Below are 8839 nucleotides of genomic sequence, written 5' to 3'. Positions count from 1 at the left end.
AACCGCAATACCAAGGACCGTACCCTATACACCTATAGGATAGTACCCTACGACCTTCCCAAGTAGTGTTGTAGGCGCTGACATTTTCCCTACAGTATTGTGTGCGCCATCAACTCCCATACCAGTCAAACACGGTAAGGCTCCCCGCACATGCCTCTAGGCATCAACAGCTGTTGTGTGCGCCAAGCATTTACCATACCAGACGAATATGGTAAAACCCCCTACATGCCTCTAGGGCATCAACATTATGACAGGCACCGACGTCTGCCATAGCAGAAGAAGACGACGCAACCTCCCACGTGCATCTGACATTAAACAGTATTGTAGGCGCCTACCATTATCTGGTACCCAACGGCGTGGGCAACAAGGCTTTGTAGCATACATATTCTCTCTCTCTCTCTCCTATAAGGCCGTTCCCTTCATCTATAAAAGGGAATGTGCCCTGTCCCAAAGAGACGACGGATCGGTTCACAACAACTCGTACAACACACAACAGGAGAATCACTAGGTTCAAACCTCGAGCACACGCTCAAACACTTAGCACATAGCAGAGCTCCCGTCACTCTTGGCCATTAGACCGGAGTCCAACCGGACCTCTTGTACCCCTCATCTTTCTTCCTTCCGTTTGTAATCCCACAGCAAACTTCGAGCACCTAGGCTCAGGAATAAAATCATCGACTGACTCAAACTGGACGTAGGGCACGTTGCCTGAACCAGTATAAACCCTGTGTCATTGACTGCTAGGCCACCCCAGATCACAACATACATCAAAACTATAAATATTTACGTGTTGATCACTTTCCGCACCGACACTTCTAGTCTCCATAGTCGATGGGGATCGAGAGCTCGTCGTCGGCGTCGTTGTTGAAGAAGGACAGATACCTACCATATATACCATGTTCTCGTTCACCGGCACTAAACTTTTCAAGGACGATGCGAGGATGTGGTACGATGTGCGTGCGTGTGGGGTGCATGCATGGTTCACGAATCACGAATGAGAGAGATGAGCTCTCGAAATTGTGTTCGGTCATCAGTACGGTGGCGACATCTGGACCTGCCTAACTCACGGTAATGGCACACGTTCGGGGGAGCAAGTTTCCTCCAAGGAAAGCCACGCGAGCGTATGGTAGCATCTCCATCAGTTAAACCCACCTCCAATCTTGTTCAATTCCTTTGGTATATCCCTGCAACATGATTGGTTTTGTGTGGCGTTACCCTTTTTTTAATGGAGGCGGGCGGGTTGGGTGGCCGCCGCCGTTAATTCAGTGGACAGGCCGCTTGCCGAGCAACCGCCACAGTTAAGGATTGACTGGAGGCCGACAGCTTTAGGCGTCCGCCTCCATTAATAATGCTTGATTAACGGAGGCGGTCGCGTTAAGGCAACCACCTCCGTCAATCGATTAACGGGAGGCGGCCAAAAAGTGATCTATTTACGGAAGCAGGCCTTATAAAAGGTCCGCCTCCAAAAATGAATGCCGAACCCAACTAGTCCATTACCGTAGTCACATATAAAAGCTACACTTTAGGGTTCTCGTCTCTCTCACTCTCTCTCTCTCTCTCTCTCTCTCTCTCTCTCTCTCTCGGCGGTGGCGCGGTGCACTAGCTCTTAGCGGGGCGCACACGCAGGGCAGCGCTGGGGCACGCGGGGTTTAGCTCGCTTGTGCAGCGGTGCACACGTGGGGCCACGCGGGGCTCCTCCGAGGCGGCACTCGTGGCGGCGGTGGCTGGTATCGTGCGCCGTGGCGGTCAGATATGGTCTCGCGCACGGCGGCAGCGGCCTGTCTCGCAGCGGCGGCAGTCAGACCCTCTCTCTCTTCTCTCACTACCTCTCTCATTGGGGCATGCGGGGCTCAGCTCGCCTGTGCAGCGGTGCACACGTGGGGCCATGCGGGGCTCCTCTAAGGCGGCACTCGCGGTGGCAGTGGCCGGTCTCGCTCGCGGTGGCGGTCAAATACGATCTCGTGTGCGGCGGCGGCGGCGGCCTGTCTCGCGGCAGCAACAGTCCGACCCACTCTCTCTTCTCTCATTACCTCTCTCACTCTCTCTTTTGTATGTTGTCAAATCCGGTGGTTGTAGCCACGATGGGCCCGGTGGCGGTGGCCCAAATCTGATCGGTCCTGCGAGCGGCATGGATAGATCTGGCGAGGCGTGGCGACGCACGGACAGATCCGGCGAGCAGGCACATCGATGGGCTTGACGGGCCATGTGGATGGGCTTAGCAGGCTCATCGACAGGCCCCCAATTTTTTGTTATTTTGATTTATTAACGCAGGCGTGCGCCTTAAGGTGTCCGCCTCTGTTGATATGTTAACCGAGGCGGGCAAAGCAACCACCTCTATAGGTCCGGGTTAACCGTGACCTTTGAATGGAGGCGGTTGTAATGCCCGCCTCTAGAAACCAAAAGCATCCGCCTCCATTAAATTTACTGTAGTAGTGTATGAAGGAAAAAAAAACTTACTCTAGTTCTTTATTTGACTCCCAAATCTATCTTCACTTGGAAAAATGAAGGCATCCACGCGGACGACTGATACTCCCTATCTGTTTTTTCCTCGACTCTCTCCATTGCTCGTGACTGCCGCCTCTGCGGAGGTTCACCGGAATTAGATCTCCGGTGAATATTTTTAGATTTTGAGAATACTAAGAGATAGAGGAAATTTCATTTTTGAGTTTCTGGGTGTGAGTTAAGGTATCGGGATGGCCGGCCATGGTCTGATTGTCACAATCTAGAAAGTTCGTCGGAATTGGATCTCCGGCCACTATTTTCAGATCTGAAAATACTAGGAGTCAAAAATAGTTTTGTGTTCGTCCACGGCCGGTGGCTCGGTATGTACGGGAGACGTCGACATGCATGTTTATAGGAACGAATAAAAGAGAATTGTTGATGAAGTGTATTTTTTCTATATCCAATAGTTTTTTTTAGAAAGGTTCCAATACTAAGCTTTTAGGCTTAATTCTTTAAATACCGTTGGAGATGCTCTCTAATATTATTAGCGCTAGTACATTTTTTTCTGCCTGACGTATAGTTATATAACATGTCATGACAGACTATATAAGTCTATAACTATACTAACTAACTAGTACTCCATCCTCAAAACTCTAGTCTGCATGGTCGTCGTCGTCGTCGAAGAAGAAGATACCCCCTATACCATTATTCTCATTCGCCCCCAAATAAACTTAGACTGAACTTTCCACGAGGTGATCGATTACGATGTGTGTGTGATATATAGGTTCACGAACGAAAGAGCCAGCCAGTGACCTCGATCTCGAAGTCGAACGTGCGTGCGCATTGTCCGGCCGGACGCCGGTCATCGCTCGCGACGTCCGGACGCCCAACTAGAACTAATAATGGCGCACGTTCGGGGAACATGCAAGTCGCGGTTGTCTTCCATGGAAAAGCAAGCAAGCAAAAGCGCGCGTATCGTATGATCGATCGAGTTCACGAGTAGCATGCCATGCATGATTGACTACTATCCACTCTATTCCTTCTTCCATGCATTTCCATTTACATTTCCATGTGTGGTCTCGGTCGTGCGGCAGCGGCCGCCCGTCTATTCGTTTTACGCGCGCACTAGCTACACCATCGACCATCGACAATCGATCATGCATTACTGATGAGACTAGACCAGTGTTGTAACATGGCTTCGGCGGATGGCGAAGGCCTCCGACAGCGAGGTGTCGCCAAGGCGTCTTCGACCGTCTTAGGGCGGAGACCCGGCGCTGACTACTGGAACTTTCCTAGCTAGTCTCCGACCGCCCAGGCGGACGCTGCCCCAGTTTCGACTTACGGACGTCTCCGGTAATAAGGGCGGAGGCCGTCCTACCTCTGAACTAATCAAACAAACAATTTTGCCTAAGTGTGTGCAGGTACTCAAGCGCAGGCGCTCGTGGTTGGTGAATGAATGAATGAAACCCTAACTTTCCGTGCCAACTCACTACACTCCCTCCTGTCGTTCCTATCCCGAGCCTCCGCCCAAGGGCGACGTCCGACGGGCGGAGGCCTCAGTCTCCTCCATGTTGTTTGAAACCGCCAGTTTCAACATTGGCGCCCATCGTGGTTTGGCCAAGGCAAACCAACGATGGCAGGGAAAAGAAAAACCACCACCAGAACAACAGTGACCACGGGTCAGTGAGGAAGGCCTAGGTGCAACATTCGTAGCACCTACACAACCTCACCAGTGGAGGATGACACCAGAGCAGATGCCCAAGGTCAACCACCGGAACCCCAAGATCCAGAGATTCAAGATCCAGAGGTCCAACCAAACTCAACCATAACAACCGAGCAAGAACTGCAACAGCTACAAGCACAGTTGCAAAGAGCGCAACAAGAGAGGGACAAAATGGCAGCAGCATTCGCAGCTAATCAGCAAGCTATTCAAGCGTCAACACAAGCAGCAGAAATAAGGCAGCAGTTGGCAGTCCTACATGCTGAGATGCTAAGTATGCAGCATGTAGTACCAGCGTCAACCTCTGCAATCCCAGCCTCCGTAGCAACACCAACTGCAACCATGCTTCAAGGCCCTACGCCAGTGATCAGCCAGCCGATGATGCCATCTCAGGTGATGCGGAGGCCTATCGATCCCAAGTCCCCACTATCTGAAGGCATACAACAGTCGCCATGGCCAACAGTGTACAAGCCAATCACACCACCAAAGTTCAACGAAAAGACAGACCCCCATCAGTTCATTATGAGTTACGAGGCAGCAGTAGCCTCCGTCAGGCGAAGATGACGCCGTCTTGGCAAAGTCATTTGTCATTGCAGCCGAAGGCGACGCACTGGCTTGGTATTCTATGCTCAAACCAAGCACAGTCTATTCTTGGAAGAACCTCCGGGACAAGATATTGGCAAACTTCAAGGGGCTAACAGCACAGTCGCTGACTTCCACAGATCTGTTCTAGTGCAAGCAAATGCAAGGAGAGACACTACACGACTATTTCCGGAAATTCGTGCAACTAAAGGCGAAGGCACCAGATGTCCCAGACGAGATCGCCATTGAAGCAGCGATCAAAGGCCTCCGAATTGGGCCATTCGCAGCACACCTAGCAAGAAAGAAACAAACTTCCATACAACAGTTGTATGACGAGTTCAAGAAGTACTGCAGATCAGACAATGACCTCCGCAAAAGGCTGAAGGAGCAAGGTCAAAACAGACAACAAAACAGCAGCAAAAATTTCCAGAAAACCTATACGAACCAGAATGTATCAAATCAGAAGCCAGGCCAGGGGCAAGTGCTCAGCATCGAGGGTCAACCTCACCCCGAGCAAGGGCAACAGGCAGTGCCAACACGGCCGGAGACCCAGACAAGGAACCAAGGTCGGCAAGGTTACCAAGGCAAAAACTGAAACAGAAACCAAAGCCAGAAACAACGCAGGCCATATTGCGTTTTTCACGGCGAAAACGCAGGGCACAGCACCAAAGATTGTCCGGAGATAAAAGAAACACAGGAAAGGATGAAGAACAAGCAGACTACCCAACCTCCGACACAGCAGAGCGCAAGAGAGGTCAACACCACCTACACAACTGGCCACCAGCAGTACTGCCCAATGTACCCAGCGCTAAACGCAACCCAAATGCATCCCTCCACACTGGCCTCTACCTATTACCCAAACTTCCTACCAGCATGGCGGTCATCACCTTCGCATCAGCCTCCGGCGGGCAACTATAGGTCGGAGGCAAGCCTGACCTATATAAACCCAAAATCTCTCCATATAACCTACCTCGAAACAAACCCACCGGAACAAAATCGAATAAGGTTCGAGCCTCCGCCGCCACAGCACCACATGTAGCAACTGCCTCCGCCACCACCTCACAACCAACCCCCAACACCAAAAAATGAGCCAAACACAGAAAACCAAGTCAACCCTCATGGAGCACTGCCAACAATAGGCATGATATTGCCAATCGCCTAGAGGATCATCAATGGAGTTTCAAATGAACAAGCAGAAAAAGGACCACCTCCGCCTGGTAAACAATGTAGCAGTCCAAGGCTCGGCGAAACACATAGATTGGTCTAGAGTCCCAATCACCTTCATAGAAGAAGATCTCCAGCTAGAGAGCTACCCTCACGTAGATGCAATGGTGATCAAGACCAACATAGCAGCATGGGAGATAAGTAGAATACTGATCGACACTGGCAGTTCAGCAGATATCATCTTCGCAAATACCTTCGACCAAATGAAGCTCAGCAAAAATCAACTACAGCCCTCCAAATCCCCTTTAATAGGATTCAGAGGCAAGCAGATACAAGCATTAGGAAAAATCTCACTCCCAGTGTCGTTCAGAACCCAAGCGAATGCCAGAACCGAGTACATAACCTTCGACGTCGTCGATCTGTATTACCCATACAATGTCATCTTGGGCAGAGGATTCACAACCAAATTCAATGCAACCCTGCATATGGCCTACCTGTGCATGAAAATACCAGCACTCCATGGTATCATCACAGTCCAAGGCAGCCAGAAAGAAGCAAGAAACATAGATAAAGCTATCTACAGAGCCCAAAGAAATATCAATGCAGTCGAGTCGGTAGACAAAGAACTAGAGCCTTCGGATATGCCCAGAGGAGAAACAGATATGGCAGGTCAAGAAAAGACAAAGGTGATCCCTCTAGAAAAGGAGTTACCACACAGAAAAGTAACAATCAGCTCACAATTAAGCAAGGCAAAAGAGGAAGAGCTCATGGAAACTCTAGTAAAAAACAAGGATATCTTCGCCTGGTCAGCCTCTGACCTCCAGGGAGTCAGCAGGGACATCATACAACACGAACTGGATATTAATGAAAACATGAGACCAAGAAAGCAGAAACAGAGAAAAATGTTGGAGGACAGAATCTTGGCAGCAAAGGCGAAGGTGCAAAGATTGCTAGATGCAAAAGTGATCAGGGAAGTCAAGTATTCAAAATGGCTTGCAAACGTAGTACTGGTACGAAAGAAAAATGACAAAATGAGAATGTGCATAGATTTCACAGATCTGAATAAAGCTTGCAAAAAAGACCCTTTCCCATTGCCAAGAATAGATGCCTCCGTCGACAAGGCAGCCAGATGCCAGATGTTCTCTCTCCTCGACTGTTTCTCTGGGTATCACCAAATCTGGATGAAAAAAGAAGACGAAGACAAGACAAGTTTCACCACTCCATTCGGGATGTATTGCTACACCAGAATGCCAGAGGGCCTAAAAAATGCCGGAGCAACCTTTGCCAGAATGACAAAGGAAGTTTTGGGCTCACAACTAGATAGAAACATCATAGCCTACGTCGACGACATAGTGGTCATGAGCAAGAACAAGAATGATCATGTCTCCGACTTACAGGAGACCTTCACCAACCTCAGGACAGCTGGCCTCCGCCTCAACCCAAAGAAATGTATATTTGGAGTCACAAAAGGGAAGATGCTCGGTTATATCATAAGCAGCGAAGGAATCAAAGCGAACCCAGACAAAACCAGAGCAATATTGACAACGGCAGAACCCAAAAACAAGAAAGAAGCGCAAAAGCTGACGGGAAGAATAGCAACGCTCAACAGATTCATCTCAAAATCAGCAGAACGCAGCCTACCCTTCTTCCAAGCCCTGAGGGGTGGAGGCAACTTCGAATGGGGGTCTAAGCAGTCAGAGGCATTTCATAACTTGAAAGAGTATCTGGCAAACTCACTGATGGTCTCCGTCCCAGAATTAGACAGCCACCTATTGCTGTATGTGGCAGCCTCCGACCATACAGTCAGCGCAGTCTTAGTCCACAAGCTAGAAAAAGAATCAGGCAAAACTCAAAAACCAGTTTTTTTCATCTTAGAAGCACTGTTCGGAGCCAAGCTAAACTACACAGAGGTAGAGAAAGTTGCCTGCGCAGTGCTGATGGCATCAAAAAAACTAAAGCATTATTTCCAAGCCCACGAAATTTCAGTTCCAACATCGCTGCCACTACAAGACTTGCTCAGAAACAAAGAAGCCTCCGGCAGAATAGGCAAATGGGCTACAGAGCTATCACAGTTTGGTATCTCGTATGTCCCCAGAACAGCAATCAAATCACAATCATTAGCTGATTTTGTAGCAGATTGGACACCCCCGATAGAGCCCAAAGTACAACCAACAACTCAAGGCTGGATAGCATTCACGGATGGAGCCTGGGGCCAAGCCGGAGCAGGAGCCTCCGCCATCCTAGCAGCACCCTCTGGCGTCAGACTGAAATACGCAGCAAGGCTAGAGTTCAAATCAACAAACAACATAGCAGAATATGAAGGCCTGATCTTAGTGCTGAGTAAAGCAAAGGCCCTAGGGGCAAAAACATTGATAGTTAAAACATATTCTTAAGTGGTCACTAGCCAAGTAGAGAAAGAATACACAGCAAGAGAGCCAGAACTCATCAAATACCTATCCGTTGTCAGAAATTTGGAGCGGAGATTCGAGGGTTTCACCCTGAAGCACATCCCAAGATTAGAAAATGCAGAGGCAGATGAATTGGCAAAGGCTGCGGCAAACAACCTGCCACTGCCACCAAACACCTTTTACCAGATCTTGAAGTCTTCGGCAACTGCGGAGACATCTAAGGCACTAAAGCCCATACTACACCTGCAAAATGAAGATTAGAGAAAGGCGATAATAGAATTCCTAGAAGGCAAAACCAACGAAGAAGATGAAGCAAAAGCAGCAATAATACATGCTAGGGCAAGAAATTACACAATCATAGATGGTGTACTGTACAAGAAAGGAGTAGTCCAGCCTCTCCTCAAATGCATATCACAGAGCGAAGGCATAGAGTTGCTTCAAGAAATACACTCAGGAATTTGCGGGTCGCACATTGGCTCTAGAGCTTTATCAGCAAAGGCAATAAGGCAAGGCTTTTATTGGC

Source organism: Miscanthus floridulus, chromosome 17 (genome assembly GCF_019320115.1).
Source record: "Miscanthus floridulus cultivar M001 chromosome 17, ASM1932011v1, whole genome shotgun sequence".
Taxonomy (NCBI): Eukaryota; Viridiplantae; Streptophyta; class Magnoliopsida; order Poales; family Poaceae; genus Miscanthus; species Miscanthus floridulus.
This window is presented reverse-complemented; position numbering follows the sequence as displayed.